The sequence below is a fragment of the Carcharhinus amblyrhynchos genome, chromosome 17, assembly GCF_965287045.1.
Source record: "Carcharhinus amblyrhynchos chromosome 17, sCarAmb.v2.hapA, whole genome shotgun sequence".
In the NCBI taxonomy this organism is placed as follows: domain Eukaryota; kingdom Metazoa; phylum Chordata; class Chondrichthyes; order Carcharhiniformes; family Carcharhinidae; genus Carcharhinus; species Carcharhinus amblyrhynchos.
The window spans coordinates 7,054,833-7,073,985 of NC_137340.1; the positions used below are offsets into that span (position 1 = coordinate 7,054,833).

A 19,153-nucleotide genomic window follows, 5' to 3' on the forward strand; every position below is an offset into this window, starting at 1 on the left:
CTGAAGCTACTGTTGTAAGTAAGTGTTAGCCAACCTGCAATCATAGAATGCTACAGGGCAGAAGGCCATTCAGCCCATCAAGTCTGCACCGACCCTCTGACAGAGCATCTTACCAAGGCCCTATCATTGTAACCTCACGCATTTACCCTGCCAATCCTGACCCCTACTTATGGCCAATCCACCTAACCCACACGCCTTTGGATTGTGGGAGGAAACCAGAGCTCCCGGAGGAAACCCACGCAGTCATGGGGAGAATGTGCAAACTCCACACTAACAGTACCCCGAGACTGGAATTAAACCCAGGTCCCTGGGGCTGTGAGGCAGCAGTGCTAACCACCTTGCTACCCCTGTAGCTGTTGACCCTGGCCCTGAATTGTCTTTATGAAGCCCGGCTTTACACCTTGTCAATGATTCAGGATTTGGTACATCGCCATTTGTAAACATGAGTTTTGAACTTCGTTGCTGCAAAAGCCACGGGATAGTTGAAGGGAAAGTGATTTACAATCCGCCTCCTCATGTACTGCTCCTTCGTTTCAGAGACTGAAGTGATATGTGCACATCAGCTTTACAATCGAGAATAGAATATCTCAATTTGGCAGGCAGTGATGGATCCTGATTTTGGATATGATGGAGCAGTGCTGGACTGGCATTCCACAGCAAATAGAAATAGGCTACAGATCCCTGCCACATTTCCATGACAATCCAGTTTGATCACTGCCCACCAGGAAAGGGAATCTCTGAAGGGAGCCTCCTACCCCTCCCTTGTTTAGCTGACAGATGACTCCTGCTCCACGTGGCCTGGTTGATTCCTAGTGCTCTCAGATGTGCGAAGCATGCAGCATTGCCTGCATGGCTTGGAACAACACCGTAAAGAAAAGATCACAAGATATAAGAGCAGAATTAGACCATTCAGCCTATCAGATCTGCTCCACCATTCAATCATGGTTGATGTGTTTCTCAACCCCATTTTCCCAGCTTTTCCCCATAACCTTTGATCCCCTGACCAATCAAGAACCAATCTATCTCTGTCTTCAAGACACTCAATGACCTGGCCTCCACAGCCTTCTGTGGCAATGAGTTCCACAGATTCACCACCCTCTGGCTGAAGAAATTACTCCTTATCTCAATTCTAAAGGGTAGTCCCTCTACTCTGAGGCTGTGCCCTCGGATCCCAGTCTCTCCTACTGATGGGAACATCTTCCCCGTGTCCACTGTATCCAGGCCTTTCAGTGTTCTGTAAGTTTAAATGAGATCTTCCCCTCATCCTTCTAAACTCCACCGAATACAGACCTAGAGTCCTCAAACACTCCTCATACATCAAGCTTTTCATTCCCGGAATCATTCATATGAACCTCCTCTGGGCCCATGCCAGGGTCAGCACATCCTTCCTTCGATACGGGGCCCAAAATTGTACAGAGGGTAAGGTAACGTCGAAGTTGCTTGGTTTTAAAGGTGCACCTATTTCATTTGTATGAACTGAGGAACTGTCACTGTGTGCATGGACTAGGTGGGGATCCCAACCATAGAACAGAACGGGATCTGACAGGCCATTCGGCCCATTAAGATTTCACCGACCACAATCCCACCCACTCTATCCCCATAACCCCAGATTTCAACCTATCGCATCCCTCTGACACTAGGGTCAATTTAGCGTGGCCAATCCTCCTAACCCGCACATCTTTGGGGTGTGGGAGGAAACCTACACAGACACGGGGAGAATGTGGAAACTCCACACAGTCACCCAAGCCAGGAATCGAACCGGGGTCCCTGGCGCTGTGAGGCAGCAGTGCTAACCCAGTGTGCCACCGTGCCACCCTATGAATGGTGACTCTTTGCTGTGGGAAGCTGTGCGGAGAGCAAGGCCCTAACATGTTCGAATAACTCAATCCAGCAGAAGACAACATATCCTGGAGCATCTTCCAGAACTGGCCCTTCTGGGCTGTGCCGAGTGTTTCTGCTTTCACTTTCTGCAGGATTCCGTCCTGCCTTTTAAATGCTGTAAGTTTGTACCTGTACGTTTGAAAACCCATCTTACTGCAGGTGCCCTGGAAGAAATGTCTAAACCCTGGTGTCGGAATAATGGCACACAGTTGAACTTGATGAAACACTCTGCAGCTCACTGTTTGAACTTGAGATTTGTCTGGTTTTTGCTGCAATGTTCAGAATTCCCTCCGTGCAGTTCAGGTGTCTCAATGTGTGGGTGGTAAAAGGAAAGCCATTGGGAAATTATTGCAGTTCAGCTGGCCAGGTGTCTCGCAGTGAGAAAGCGACAGCGGGTGGGGATTTCCGAGAATGGTTGACCTTTACATTACATTTTAATTAGGATCAATTGTGAATTCGGAGCAAAAGGACAAAAGCCCCCTTTGTGTCGTAAATGTCTTTCTAACAGCAGTCTCAAAGATTTCTAGACTGTTGAGCAGTAAGTAAGTTTCTTTGCATTGAACATAAGAAATAGGAGCAAGAGTCGGCCATCTAGCCCTTCGAGCCTGCCCCACCATTCAATAAGATCATGGCTGATCTGAGGTGGATCAGTTCCACTTTCCCGCTTTCTCCCCATAACCCTTAATTCCCCTGTCTATCAGAAACCTATCTACCCGTGACTTAAATATATTCAGCAAGGTAGCCTCCACCACTTCAACGGGCAGAGAATTCCAGAGATTCACCACCCTTTGAGTGAAGAAGTTCCTCCTTAACTCCGATCTCAACTGTCCCCCCCCATATCTTGAGGCTGTGCCCTCTAGTTCTGCTGTCCTTTCTAAGCGGGAAGAATCACTCTACCTCTACCCTATCCATCCTCTTCATTATCTTAATGGATAAATGAGTGAAAGGGAAAGATTTTCAGGATTATTAGGGAGGAAAAGAAGACTGGGACCGAGTGGAGCGCTTTTTTGAAAAAGCAGAACAGGCTTGATGGATCGAATGGTGGTGGTCTGTGCTGTGTGACTCTACAGAGCTCTGGGTTCTATATGAGGTGATAAGCTGTGAAATCAAATGTTCTGCGTTTGAAACTAAGCTTCAGATTTGTCTCTGAGGCCATTCCTCAATTTATATTCAGTCCCTGAGCTGCAGACGCCGTTCTGCTTTACAACACCTGGACAGGAGGATTTAATTTTCCTGTAAGGTCACGTTTTGCACAGATTACCTTGGGGGCAGAAACGTCAGCAAATAATTCAGTTGATATTTTTCCATTCGGTGCACAGGAGTGTCAGAATCCGAGAATGTTGCGGGCAGCTGTGATGTGTAGCAAATGTTGTTTCTCCGTTGGTATGACTGACTGACTATCAAGCCATAAGCTTGTCATGAAATTTCCTTAGGCTTGATGATCTGAGGGTAAATGCAGTCTCTAATAACGTCAAGTGTTGTACATAATGACTTCGCCTCCCACATCTATTTTTTAAGTTATTAGTGTCACAAGCATTAACACTACAATGAAGTTACTCTGAAAACCCCCTAGTTGCCACACTCCGGTGCCTGCTCGGGTACACTGAAGGAGAATTTGGCATGGCCAATGCACCTAGCCAGTCTTTCGGACTGTGGGAGAATACTGGAGCACGCAGAGGAAACTTGCACAGACGTGGGGAGAATGTGCAGACTCTGCACAATCAGTGACCCAAGCTGGGAATTGAACCTGGGTCCTTGGTGCTGTGAGGCAGCAGTGCTAACCACTGTGTCTGTGTGATACCCTTTGATGCACCTTAGTGTTGTCCTCTTCATCCACACCTCTGCTGGCCAATTCCAAACAAGGGTCATATTGGACTCGATGGGAACTCTGTATCTCTCTCTATAGATTTTGCCAGACCTGCTGAGCATTTCCAGCATTTTCCTTTTTAACTGCAGATGCTGGAAATCTGAAATATTTTGTTTTTATCTTGGACCAGTTTCCTGATCTGTTACCTGAAATGTTACCAGCCTCTATCCTCAGCTGCCCACACCCTTATCCACCCTTCTGGCCTTGGGTGACTGTCTACGTGGAGTTTACACATTCTCCCTGTGTCTGTGTGGGTTTTCTCCGGGTACTCTGGTTTCCTCCCACAGTGCAAAGATGTGCAAATTTGGTGGATTGGCCATGCTAAATTGTCCCTTAGTGTCCCAAGATGTGTCAATTAGTGGGGTAAATACATGCAGTTATGGAGGAAGATGTTCTATCAGAGAGTTGGTGTAGACTGAATGGGCTGAATGATTTCCTTCTTCACTCTGGGGATTTTATAATTCTATGATATCTTGGTTAGTCACCTCTCTTTTTCCAGCACCCTCCTTATTTGCCTCTTCCCATCTGTGGAAATGTGGATCTCTCAAAACACCAATTTTAAACGAGGATGTTGCCGGGACTTGAGAAGCTGAGTTACAGAGAGAGATTGAATAGGTTAGGACTTTATTTCCTGGAGTGTAGAAGAATGAGGGGAGATTTGTTAGAGGTGTATAAGATTTTGATGGGTGTAGATAGAGTGAATGCAAGCAGGCTTTTTCCACTGAGGCTCGGGGAGAAAAAAACCAGAGGGCACGGGTTAAGGGTGAAAGGAGAAAAGTTTAAAGGGAATATTGGGGGGCTTCTTCACGCAGAGTGTGGTGGGAGTGTGGAATGAGCTGCCGGATAAATGCGGGGTCACTTTTAACATTTAAGAAAAACTTGGACGGGTTCATGGATGAGAGGGGTGTGGAGGGATATGGTCCAAGTGCAGGTCAGTGGGACTAGGCAAAAAATGGTTCGGCACAGACAAGAAGGGCCAAAAGGCCTGTTTCTGAGCTGTAATTTTCTATGGTTCTGTGGTAAAGAGGAATGTGACTGCTTATTTTTGACCATCAAAGATCACGCACTGGCTTGTTAGCACTGCTAATATTGAAATTGAAATATCAATTGGATTTGCTGCAACATCATCTTGCAGTGCGTGTAAATGTCTCGCGTTCTGTTAAAAACGACATAATTGTCAAAGCTTTCCATCTTGCACACATCAGGACAGATGTCAGAATGTCAAATTCCAATGGGAGTAACAGTTTGTGTGGCATGACAGAAGCGTCACACCGACAGCCAATTTAGGGTTATCAGTTGGGATGCAAAGTGACACTTGCTGGAAGGTGTATATATTTGTACGCAGGAGCCTGTCCTCTGCATTCAAAACTAACATGCCCAGACATTGTACCTTAGTTAAATTAAACCAAAGCGTGGGGAGCAGCCGTTCCCTGGTGCATTCTCCATGGCAATGCCTTGAAATGATGTGGGAATGCCGGCGTTGGACTGGCGTAAACACAGTAAAAAGTCTGACAACGCCAGGTTTTAGTCCAACCGATTGGACTAAAACCTGGTGTTGTCAGACTTTTTACAATGCCTTGAAAATCAGAGTCCACTTGCTAACCAATCAGATCCCTTTTCTCATGCAGTATAAATTATTTTTTCCTTTGAAACTTGGTATTCTTGCATCCGTCCTGATGATTGCAACACAGAAAGCTTCACCAGCATGTCTTTATTTTTTTCAACAATATTCATTTTCTGTACTACCAAACAACTGTCTCTGTTTTATCATCCAGCTTTGATTAAAGCAAAGTTAATCCAAGGGAAGGGGCATTTTCCCTCATATCCTGGCCAACATTCATCCCTCAACTAACACCACAAAAATACTTTGGTCATTCACTTTTGTCGTGGGAACTTGTCTTACACAAATTGACTGCTGTATTTTCCTATGTTACAATGTGACAATCGTCTCGCTGTTGCTGCATTTTAAATGGTCCATGTCAGCGACTTGGTGCATTTTGACAATGCCTGGGCTTGGGCTGATAAGTGACAAGTAACATTCATACCACACAAGTGCCAGGCAATGAACCTCTCCAACAATAAGGATCTAGCCATTCTCTTGACATTCAATACCACTATCATTGCTGAATCCATCACTACCAATGCCCTAGAGGTTACCATTAATCAGAAACTGAACTGGACTAGCCAAATGGCCTCTTTCTGCGCTGTAGGATTTCTATGATTCTATATAAATCCTGTGGCTACCACAGCAGTCAGAGGCTGGGAACCCTGTGGCGAGTAACTCACTCCTGACTCTACAAAGGCTGCCCACCATTACTAAGATATAGGTCAGGAATGTGATGGAATACTCTCTCCTGGCCTGGATTAGTGCAGTTCCAACAACAGTCGAACTTGATACTATCCAGGGTAAAGCAATGAGCTTGATTGATATCCCACCTATAAATTTCCACTCCCTCCACCACCAGCACAGAGGCAGCAGTGTGTGCCATCTACAAGATGCACTTCAGGAACTCACCAAGGTTCCTTAGGCAGCACCTTCCAAACCCACGACCACCTAGAAGGACAAGAGCAGCAGGCACAAGGGAACACCACCACCTGGAGGGTCACCTCCGAGTCACACTTCATCCTGACTTGGAAATATATTGCTGTCCCTTCAGTGGTGATGGGTCAAAATTCTGGAACTCCCTCAAGAGGATCCCAACACCACATGGACTGCAGTGGCTGAAGAAGGGAACTAACTGCTACATTTATTGATTGGTCACAAGTAGGCGTACATTAACACTGCAATGCAGTTACTGTGAAAATCCTTTAGTTGCTACACTCCGGTGCCTGTTTGTGTACACTGAGGGAGAATTTAACATGGCCAATTCATCTAACTTGCACATCTTTGGACTGTAGGAATGGGCAGGAAGTGCTGGCCACATCGCTTTAACTATTTCAGCTTTGTCAGGTATTTTAATGGTTTATCACAGAGGGTCTTTTCTTGTCCCATCCACTCTTTGTGATGGAAGGTCATTGACCTGAAACATTTCCCCCCCCCCCCCCGTTTCTCACTCCACAGACACTGCCAGACCTGCTGGGTATTTCAAGCACTTTCCTTTATAGAATCCCTACAGGGCAGAAGAGGCCATTTGGCCCTTTGGGTCTGTGCCGACTCTCTCACCCAGGCCCCCTTCACCTGCCCTATCTCCACAACCCCACACATTTGCTACAGCTAATCCGTTTTATCTACACATCTTGGGACAATTTAGTATGGCCAATCCACCTAACCCGCACATCTTTGGATTGTGGGAGGAAACTGGAGCACTCGGAGGTAATCTACGCAGACACGGGGAGAATGTGCAAACTCCACGTGGGCAGTGACCCAAGCCAGGAATCGAACCCTGATCCCTGCCGCTGTGAGGTAGCAGTGCTAACCGCTGTGAGGTAGCAGTGCTAACCACTGTGCTGCCCCATGGTTAAAATGAAGTCTTTTAAATGTATGTGGAAGGAGTGACTGTATTCTGATGGATTATTTTAAATACTTCTGATATCATTATAAAACTGGTGGGAAGACCATAAGATGTAGGAGCAGAAGTAGACCATTCGGCCCATTGAGTCAGCTGCACCATTCAGTGAGATTGAGTGATAATGCGAATCCTTGACTCCGTTTTCTCACCTTATCCCCATAACACTTAATTCCCTTATTGATTAAAAATCACTATCTCACCCTTGAACATAACAATGGCCCAGTCTCTACAACCCTCTGCAGTAAAGAATTCCACAGACTCACTACCTCCTGAGGGGAGAAATTCCAACAGGTTTATTTGGTAGCAAATGCTACTAGCTTTTGGAGCTCTGCTCCTTCATCAGGCGAGTGGGGAGTTCTGAACTCCCCACTCACCTGACGAAGGAGCAACGCTCCAAAAGCTAGTGGCGTTTGCCACTAAATAAACCTGTTGGATTTTAACCTGGTGTTGTGAGACTTCTTACTTTAAATGTTCGATCCCCTACTCTGAGGTTGTGCCCTCAGTCCTAGACTCTTCCACAAGGGGAAACAAACCCTCAACATCTACCCTGTCAAACACCCAGAGAATCCGACATGTCTCAATAAGGTCGCCTTTCATTCTTCTCTCTCTATACCTGGGATCAACTGAGTGAACCTTCTCTGGACTGCCTGGGAATGTTTGAATAGATCACAGTACATGGATCAGAATCACAGTACCTGAATCAATTCAAAGATACGTGTGGATTATGGCGCATGTCTCAACGTTTTGCAAGAACATGCCTTCTCCTGAATCAGCTGACTCATCAGATTAGGCACGGACCTCTCACCAGTACATTGCATCAGCTGTACGACTTAAAATAAACAGGCTAATGGCTCCATTAAGACAGCAAAGTGAACCTGATACGCACACATCAAGCATTTACGATAATATCACGTAACGCAATTTCCAAACTGTGACCTCTCGCTGCTGCTGTCAACACCACCAAATGACTGAGGGGGAGATTAAGATTGAGCAGAGGGTGTGGTAGCTGTTAGTCACTTGAACATTTCAAACCCCTGTTGAACTGTAATGAAGTTTTCTGGTTTGCGAGCGTGCCATAGTGAGATACAACACTGCTCTTGCACCTCTTCTAGCGGGGAGGGCGCACTAGTTAGTAAGAGCCGTGCTAAGCTCTCCCTGAGTGTACCCTAACAGGCACTGGAATGTGATAACTAGGGGATTTTTCACAGTAACTTCATTGCAGTGTAAATGTAAGTCTACTGGCGACACCAACAAATAAACTTGATGCTGGTTTGGAATCTTGTTCAAGTTGCTGAATCTGTGATCTCTCTCTCTCTCTCCTGCTCGTCCCCATAACCCCACACATTTACCTCACTAATCTCCCTAACTACGCTTCCCAGCACGCTAATGGGCAATTTATCGTGGCCAATCAACCTAACCAGCACGTCTTTGGACTGTGGGAGGAAACCGGAGCACCTGGAGGAAACCCAGGTAGACACGGGGAGAACATACAAACTCCACACAGACAATTACCCAAGCCGGGAATTGAACCCGGTTCCCTGACGCTGTGAGGCAGCAGTGCTGACCACTGTGCCACCGTGCTGCCCAACCTAAAACAAAAACAGAAAATGCTGGAAAATCTCAGCAGGTCTGACGGCGTCTGTGGAGAGAGAATAGAGCTAAATTTTCATCCAAACGCAAGACATTGGCTCTATTCTCTCTCTCAATTATCTGGTGGTATTGGTTAAAGAAAGAAATGTTGATCTGAGAACTTTCTGCTTCTCTTCAAGTAACGTTCTGAGACTGGACCAGATGGAGTTAGGGTTTCAGACTTCCAGCACTCCCTCAGTAATTACTGAGTGTCAGCCCAGTTTAGACACACACTGAAGTCTGAGGCAGTGTTTCCAGCTGAATCAACGCAAACACATTTAATTGAGTTATTAAAAGCTGGCCTGTGACCATTTTGGGTCTCTGCAGCATGTTGCAGCTTAAGACTGAAAATGGCGGGAACCCCGCCCACCCTGTTTCTTTATTTGTGTCCTTGAGGCTGCCTTCGTGTCTGGATCTTTGAAGTCGGAGCCGGCTGCCAGTCAGAGCGGGGCTGAGAAATGGAATGAGATTCTCCGTGTTCATCGATCCACACAGCTGCCTGCAAATTGAAATGTTTTGTCTTGTTCACTTTGAAAATTGCAACCAGCAATGTGATTGCCTCCCCGAGCTGCAGCAAATGGAAGCTAAGCGTTAAACTGTATTGTATTCTGTTTGACATTGAGCTACTCAGTACCATCTATGATCTAAACAGTAAAATCTGAAATAGTGGGTTTTAGTAAACATTTATCTTTTTTAGTTATACCTTGTTCCCGAGGGAATGAAGCTTTATTGTCTAAGTACAGACACTGGTAGCCAAGTGTGGATAAACCTATTCATGTCCAATTGAGAATGATCCAAAAAGAACTCCCTATTCAACATGATGGTCCTTTTCAATGAGGTGTCTTTTTAATTGTTAAACTTGTTTGCCTTGAGATTCAAGTTGATCTATTTGTTTTATTTATTAGTGTCACGAGTAGGCTTACATTAACACCGCAATGAAGTCACTGTGAAAACCCCCCCCTACTCCGGCGCCTGTTTGGGTACACTGAGGGAAAATGCAGTGCTGTCTAACCAGCGCGTCTCTCAGACTGTGGGAGGAAACCGGAGCACCCAGAGGAAACCCACGCAGACACGGGGAGAATATGCAGACTCCACACAGACCCAAGCCGGGAATCTAACCCATGTCCCTGGCGCTGGGAGACAGCAGTGCTAACCACTGTGCCACCCCTAAAGAAAGGGCTTTGGACATTCACACCCAAATTTGTACTTGGACCAGTGTCATGTCAACCATTTCCTTGTGAGAAATGTGTGATGAGATAACTTCGCAGGCTGCCATTTTGTATCGAAGTTTCCTCCCAGCCCGGAAAGGGAGTTCTTATCTCTGTTGGTTTGAAATATTCTCTCACTCATTCAGACAGTCTCGTGCCCATTCCTTGTGGACAAGTAATGCACATTTTGGCACCGGTCAGCAGTCACATGAAGAGAATCTACGAGCACGCCTGCAGTGCGAAATGGAAAAAGATCCAGTGAATTTGAGGTTGCGATGCACAGATGAAGCAGGAACCAGGAGTTTGAATCCTACATCTACATGTTTGCAGAGTGCTGGCTGGAAGTGGGTGGGAGGAAGAGCCTAGTTCTGATGCCCCAGTCATTTTGAGATGTGGAGCAGGATGCAAGGCTCTCCATGCCAAGCATGTCTGTTCGTATCTAAACCTGTTACTCTGAGTCTCGTATCGTTTGATGACGGTCGGGTTTTAGGTGTTTTCAAATTAGGACTCTTTGGTATTTTTTAAATATGACAATGACCAGGCAGTATTTATTGCCCATCTCTCGTTCCCTTGAGGAGTTTCCTCATTTGGTATTGTGAGCACGTGGGCCAGGGGAGCGTTTCACCGTGAAAGACGGGAATAACCCAGTTTTGTTTATGTTCCCATGATACCTCGGGAAACTGTACGAATGGATAAATAAAAGTGTGTAGACCTAGGACTAGAGTTCTAGTGGATCTCCTCACGTTTGCGCGCTGCTCAAGTGTCTGATATGGCTTGAGACTTCCAGAGAAAGCTCTCTGTTGAAGTATGCAAGTGTTTCATAATGACTCCAGTGTTATTATCCATGTCTTTATAACGGTACAGGACTAGAATGTAATCATGGCCTTACTTTTACAACTAGGGATATTAGGTGCTGGAATGTGGGTGAGCTGAAGTTTAAAGATCCTGTGAAGAAGATCCAATAAACAAGTTTGACTTTTTAATAAGAACATAAGAAATAGGAGCAGGAGTAGGCCATCTAGCCCTTCGAGCCTGCCCCGCCATTCAATAAGATCATGGCTGATCTGAAGTGGATCAGTTCCACTTACCCGCTTTCTCCCCATAACCCTTCATTCCCTTGTCTGCCAAAAACCTATCTACCCGTGTCTTAAATATACTTAGCGAGGTAGCCTCCTCCACTTCAACAGGCATTTCTTATGAGGATAGGTTGAGGGAGCTCGGTCTTTTCTCCTTAGAGAGATGAAGGATGCGAGATGACCTGGTAGAGCTGTATGAGATGTTGAGAGGTATAAATTGGGTGGATTCTCAGAGGCTTTTTCCGAGGGCTGAAATGGTCGCTACGAGAGGACACAGGTTTAAGGCACTGGGGAGCAGGTACAGAAGAAATATCAGGGGTAAGTTTTTAATTCGGAGGGTAGTGGGTGAGTGGAATCAGCTGCCATCGGTGGTGGAGGCAAATTCGATAGGGTCTTTTCAGAGACTTCTGGATGAGTACATGGGACTTAATAGAATTGAGGGTTGTATGTAAGCCTAGTAGGTAGGGATATCATTGGCGCAACTGGTGGGCCAAAGGGCCTGTTTGTGCTGTAGTTTTTCTATGTTCTAAGGAAGGAAATCAGCTGTCTTTACCCAGTCTGGCCAAACATGACTCCAGACCCACAACAATGTGGTTGACTCTTAAATGCCTGCTGATGAAAAGCAAACACTGGCCTTGCCAGCAATGCCCACATCCCGTTGAAAAAATAAAGGAAAAGAAATGATCGATCACTCATTAATGCTGTAAAAACGCAGCTGGTCTGGCAGCAGCTGTGAAGAGAGAAACAGAATTCACGATTCCTATCTGATATTACACTTCTTCAGAGCTTTAATTCATGGTTTGCAGGATTGTTTGAACTGTCTAATGAGGCCAACACATCTTGTAATGATTCCTCAATGTTTGTCCTCTGCTGATACTGTGAAACAGGGATGTTTACAAAAAAATAATCGGGCTGTTTCATTGCTTTACTAACTTTTAAACGCTGGTTTACAGTGAACACTTTATACAACTTAAATCAATTCTGACTTAAGAATTAAAACAGAAAATGCTGGATCACTCAGCAGGTCAGGCAACATCTGTGTTGCGAAAAATGGAGTTAACTTTTCCAGTCCGTGTGACTAGCTTAGTGTTTTAAAAAAAAGGGTGGCATGGACAAGTTGGGCCAAAGGGCCTGTTTCCCTGCTGTAAATCTCTTATGACTCTATAACTCTGACTCTGTGGAAGATTAAAAAGGCTGTTTTTGAACTGTTTAAAACTATGACCAAATAAAGTTGCGATAATTGATACTGAGCGAACGCGTTCTATTTTTATGTTATCTAAGCTCTATTTACTAAAAAGGAAATCATGTATGTAGCCTGATGGCAGCTGTGAAGTGGGCACAAATGTAAGAGACACATTTCAGGTAGGACAGATCGCTGGATTTAGTGAAAGTAATTACTAATGATTAAAGGCCAGTCATGGCTTTCTGAAATGCCAGCTTGTGAAGCAGGAGTTCTGTTAGTTTGAATGTTAGTTTTCAAGGAGGAGGTAGATGTAACACATGGGACGAAGGGGATCAAAGGATATGGGGCGGACGGCAACATCAGGCTTAAGTTTAAAGTTTACTTATTAGTGCCACAAGTAGCCTTTCATTAACACCGTGAAAATCCCTGAGTCACTACCCTCCAATGCTTGTTCGGGTACGCTGAGGGAGAAACTAGCATGGCCGATCCACCTAACCCGCATGTCCTTCAGACTGTGGGAGGAAACTGGAGGAAACCCACGCAGGCATGGGAAGAAAGTGCAGACTCCGCACAGACAGTGACCCAAGCTGGGAATTGAACCTGGGTCCCTGGCGCTGTGAGGCAGCAGTGCTAACTACTGTGCCACCACGAATTGGATGATCAGCCACGATCTTAATGAGTGACGGAGCAAGCTCGAAGGGCTGAATGGCCTCCTCCAGCTCCTGTTTCCTTTCTTTGGTAAATGATTAGTGACTAACATTGTACCTGGGCAGACCTTACTGAAGAATACAATAATTGGCTGTGTTTGGTTGAATCTTTTGGAGGCTGAGTTTGCTCCTGGAAATGGTAAGGTGAGCTGATGGAGTTCGGTTGCCAGCATGGAGTGAGTGTGGCTCGAAGAGCCTGCCTCAACCTGCCCTTGATGTAAATTCCAATTTCAAACAGGAACAGGAGATGCTGGAAATACCCGAAAGGTTTTCCCATCTTTGGTCTCCTGGGTTGTTTGGACAGTATTCTACCTCCCTGATAGATACTCTGCAGACCCTTTTCAGCACTGTGGAACTTTTAATTAAAGTGCCACAAATGCAAATGATCTGTTTGGGCATTTTGTTTTCGAAGCACTTTTAACCGCCTTGGCCATTTTCCATTGACTCCACTTAGTCCATTCATTCTGGATCTCCCTTCTCAATTCAGGCTACCAGCTGACATCATTTCTACCACACGCTGCTCTTTTTTGATTCCCGCTTCCCTGCCCTTGCTGGAGAACGGTTAAAACAGCAGCTTGTCTTTTCTATTTTGCGATGATGGCAGCCCTGCTGTATATTTCCAGAATTTTCTACTTCTACCTTTTTGGTTTTAACCGTTTGTAGTTTTGAATCTTGTTCTCCCATAATTGGCATCTGTTGCAGTCACTGCTCCTTCGAAGCAGAGAGCTCTTCCTCTGTCAAAGATTAGCCTGTCCTTGTTCAAGCTGTGGGCTCGGTATAATTTGGGTGGCACAGTGGGTTAGCACTGCTGCCTCACAGCGCCAGGGACACGGGATCGATCCCCAGCCTTGGGTCACTCTATGCGGCGTCCGCACATTCTCTCCATGTCTGCGTGGGTTTCCTTCAGGTGCTGTGATTTCCAATCACACTCCAAAGATGTGCAGGTTAGGTGGGTTGGCCATGGTAAGTTGTCCCTTAGTGTCAGGGGGATTGGCAGGGTAAATATGTAGGGTTACAGGGATAGGGCCTGGGTGCTATAATTCTATGATAATCATTACTGTGCTTGGGTGAAGTTCAATATTTTGTTCAAGTTTAGTTGTTGGATGGTAGTATTTACATTTTTAGCTTTGAAAAAACTTGTTATAAAGTCTTTTCTGTTGGATTTTCACAAAGGGCTATTTTGCTGTTCCACATATTTACCTTGCTATTTCTCCTAACCTACACATCTTGGGGCAATTTAGCATGGCCAATCCACTTAACTTTTTTGGGGTGTGGGAGGAAACAGGAGCACCCGGAGAAAACCGACACGGGCACAGGGAGAATGTGCAAACTCCACGCCATCACACAAGGCTGGAATCGAACCTGGGTCCCTGGCGCTCTGAGGCAGTAGTGCTAATCACTCCAAATCTAAAGTGGCTGAAATGCTTCTGAATTGCAGAAGGCCATAGAATGTTTTCCCTTGCACATTGTAACTGGAGTTTAATTTTAGATTAAATGCAAGGTGATGCATTTTGGTAGATCAAACCAGGGCAGTACTTGCTCAGTTAATGGTAGGGTACTGGGGAGAGTTATAGAACAAAGAGATCTAGGAGTACAGGTTCATAGCTCCTTGAAAGTGAAGTCGCAGGTGGACAGAGTGGTGAAGAAAGCATTCGACATGCTTGGTTTCATTGGTCAGAACATTGAGTACATGAGTTGGGACATCTTGTTGAAGTTGTACAAGACATTGGTAAGGCCACACTTGGAATACTGTATAGTTCAGGTCACCCTTTTATAAAAACAATATTATTAAACTAGAAAGAGTGCAGAAAAGATTTGCTGGGATGTTACTGGGACTTGATAGTTTGAGTTATAAGGAGAGGCTGGATCAACTGGGACGCTTTTTCATGGAGCGTAGGAGACTTAGGGGTGATCTTTCAGAGGTCTATAAAATAATGAGGGGCATAGATCAGTTATATAGTCGATGTCTTTTCCCAAAGATATGGAAGTCTAAAACTAGAGGGTGTAGGTTTAAGATGAGAGGGGAGAGGTACAAAAGGGTCCAGAGGGGCAATTGTTTCACACACACGGTAGTGAGTGTCTGGAATAAGCTGCCAGAGGTTGTAGTAGAGGCAGGTACAATTTTGTCTTTCAAAAAGCATCTAGACGGGATGGGTATAGAGGGATATGGGCCAAACACAGGCAATTGGGACTAGCTTAGTGGTTTCAAAAAAGGGCAGCATTGACATGTGGGGCTGAAGGGCCTGTTTCCATGCTGTAAACCTCTATGATTCAATGACTTAATAACTCTGTTCCCATGACAAGAAACTAATCAAGACCTCATTTGAGGGAAGTTGTGAATTATCAGCTTAAAAGATGCCTCCTTTAGGATCCAGATCGACACATGCATTTGGGATCATGTATCAAAGCATACATTTATACCTGCATGCACTCCAACACACAGGGAATGAGTAGCATAGTAGGTTAATAATTATGGTCATGAGATAGTGATGAAACACTGAAATCAGCAGTCAGATGCTAGAGACACCAGGGAGGATGGATGGAATAGTGTGCACACAATGGTGTGCAGAATATTCTGGGTGGCACGGTGGTTAGCACTGCTGCTTCACAGTGCCAGGGACCCGGGTTCAATTCTGGTCGGGTTTCCTCTAGGTGCTCCAGTTTCATCCCACATTCCAAAGATGTGCGGGCTCGGTGGATTGTCATGCTAAATATGTGGGGCTATGTGAATAGGACAGTTGGGGGGGTTGTCCTGGGTCAAACACTCTGTTGGAGAGTTTGTGCAGACTCAATGAGCTGAATAGCCTCTTCTAGACTGGGGGGATTCAATGATTCTAATCAAGACAGATGGTCTTATCTTCTAGACTAACCTGTATACAGCGTTAATAAATTAATTTTGAAATGGCCTGCGTCAGACCTGAGTTGAAGTCATGATGAGAAGGAAAGCTTCCCAGGACAGATGAGGCCACAAGACTGGAAGAGTTCCTATTTGATGTGAAAGTCATCCAGCTCCTATTGATTGGTCTCAGGTAGTAGCGCTGACCTGTATTGCAAAGGTTTGATCAGCAGCGTATCACTTTTCAATTTACTGATGAGTGTTCCTGATGTTATAAACGCAGGAAAAACTGAAGGAAATAAAGATCGGGGCAGTCAGTCTGCTCCTTCCAGAGACGACTCTGTTCCATCACAGGCTATATACATGTTATTCACTCTCCTCAGGGAAAGTTCCACCAAATGTACTCCAACTGTTAATCAGACAAAAATCCAAACTGATTTCTCATCTCTCCTGAAGCAGTCAGTCTGTGCTGATGTATGTGGGAACAGAAGTAGGCCGCTTGTCCCCTTCAGGCTTGTTTCACCATCAGTTAGCTGATCTGTACCTCAATCCCATTTTACCTGCCTTTGACCCAGGCCCCTTCACACATTTACCATCTCCATCTTTGAAAGCTTCAATTGACCCTGCATCTATGTATTTTCATTCTCAATGCAATGTTTTTGTTCAAGCAATCATTCTTTGTGAGAGCATCTCCAGAAGTGAACATTTCCCATTTAATTAAATAGTGCTAATTCTATTTGGTGCTGAAATAAGTAGGTTATTTAATTGAACATCGGTGCAATCAATGGGAGGAGGCCTGTTATGAACCTTCGTTCTTTCAGACAGGGAAGATCTGTCCTCGCCGCAACTGAGAATGCTTTTGTCTAAAATCCCATTCACCCATCACACCAATCCTTGCTGACCTATGTGATCTACCAGTGTCTCAAATGTTGCATTCTTCTGCTGCTGTTCAAATCCATCCACGGCCTTACCCCTTCCTATCCCTTTGACCTACTCCAGGCCTGGGTGTAACTAGTAGAGTTGCTCGAGAAGACCCAGTGGATGTGGTTTACTTAGACTTTCAGGTGGCTTTTGACAAGGTCTCACATAACAGACAACTATGTAAAGTTAAAGCACATGGGATTGCAGGTAATGTCTTGAGATGGATAGAAAGCTGGTTAGCAAATAGGAAGCAATGAGTTGGCATAAATGGGTCTTTTTCTGATTGGCAGGCAGTGACTACTAGGGTTCCGCAGGGATCTGTGCGAGGACACCAACTGTTCACATTATGCATTTAATGATTTGGAAGGGGGAACTGAATGTATTATCTCCAAATTTGCAGATGATACAAAGTTGGGTGGGAGTGTGAGCTCTGAGGAGGATGCGGAGATACTTCAGCATGATTTAGACAGGCACCCTACCATGTATATGTGGGCACATACATGGCAGATGCAGTGAAATGTGGATAAATGTGATATTATCCACTTTGATATCAATAATAGGAAGACATTACTATTTGAATGTGTGTAAATTGAAAGATGTTGATACTCAGCAAGACCTTGGCATCCTTCAGCATCAACCGCTGAAAGTAAGCGTGCAGGTACAACAGTTGGTAAAGAAGGCAAATGATATGTTGGCCTTCATAGTGAGAGAATTTGAGGATAGGGATATTTGTTACAATTGTACAGGGCATTGGTGAGGCCACACCTGGTGTATTGTTTGCAGTTTTGGTGTCCTTATCTGAAGAATGATGTCCTTGCTATAGAGGGAGTACAGTGAAGGTTTACCAGGCTGATTCCTGGTCTGTCAAATTAGGAGAGACTAATCCGTTAGGATTATATTCACTGGCGTTTAGAAGAGTGAGAGGGGACCTCATAGAAACTTGTAAATTTCTAACAGTGTCAGAAAGAATGCCCCCTATTGGTGGGGGAGACCAGAACTAGGGGTCATAGTTTGAGGATGAGAGATAAACCTTTTAGAACTGAGGTGAGGAGAAATTTCTTCACCCAGAGGCTGGTGAATGTGTGGAACTCACTATCACAGAACATAGCTGAGGTCAAATTGTCTGATTTCAAGAAGGAATTAGATATAGCTCTTGGGGCTAAAGGGATTAAGGGATATGGGGAAAGGTGGGGGGGAGGGAAATCAAGATATTGAATTTGATGATCAGCCATGAACAAAATGAATGGTGGAGCAGGCTCAAAGGGCCAAATGGTCTCCTCCTGCTTCTAGTTTCTATGACCTACAGCCCACAGCTCCACATTCCTCCAACTCTTGTCAATCCTCCCCCCCCCACCACCCCCTTCCTACCCTTCCTTTGCTGTCATCAGCCAGCAAGGCCCAAGTATTCCCCACCTTTCCCTCCTCCTCCAGTTTGCTGTTCAAGATGTGCCTGTTCTGACGTTGAATTTTGTTGAACTGTGAAGCGTCTTGGGACATTTCACTCTGTTAAAGGTGCTAAGTAAATGCAAACTATCGTTGGCTGTGCATGGATGATACAATTCAGAAAAAGCCCTGTGGAGAAAGGGCGGTAACTGTTCAGTATCTTTTTAACAAGAGTGCACTGCTGCATCAATAACTTGCTCGAGTCCCCAAAATTTCGAGCATTAATGTTGAATACTGTACCTCTTCAGTGTGTGGTCGGGACACTTTCTTATAGTCATGAGATTCCTTCAACATATGGATAATATAGTTCCTCCAAATGCTGCATACCCTGGTGTGAATGTAGCTGAGTGCACAGTCTAACCAGATGGCCGTAGATTCGAGTTCTCGGACGGCAGGTTGCCTGAACTCGTTCATCTGCCGCTTTTGGGAGTGAATTGTACGAGTTTCTAGAGGGGTCAACAGATGGACGTTTTATGTTGGGCAGGGGAAATCCAATCTGGACTCCTCCTGTAGCAAGCTGCTGGCCAGTGACCGAGAGAACACAGGGACTGGTGGAGCCCAGCCCAGCCCATCATTGCCCAGCCCATCATTCTCCAACCTCTTGGCTCAGGGAAGCCACGCAGTGGGAACTGGCTTCTTTCACTTCCCTGTGTTTACTTTGTTCAAACCTGGAATTCATTTCCTGTCATCGTCTTTGCTTTTATTTCTCATTCAAACTCAGAAAAAAAAATTGAATGGACAGGTGGCACAGTGGTTATCACTGCTGCCGCTCTATCTTCTGTTTGAGGGAATTGAAACGCACGCAACTGATGAACCACAGTCTAGTGCTCTGTTTCTTGGTAGTGCAGTGGTTAGCACTGCTGCCTCACAGCGCCAGGGATCTGGGTTCGATT

General features: G+C 45.3%; 1 protein-coding gene across 9 annotated transcripts in view; it reads left to right on the top strand.

Moving 5' to 3' along the window:
• LOC145354308 (ankyrin-3-like) overlaps positions 1–19,153 on the top strand; it is a 736,920-nt gene that overhangs the window by 209,707 nt on the left and 508,060 nt on the right. The gene's annotated exons all lie outside the window — the stretch shown is intronic.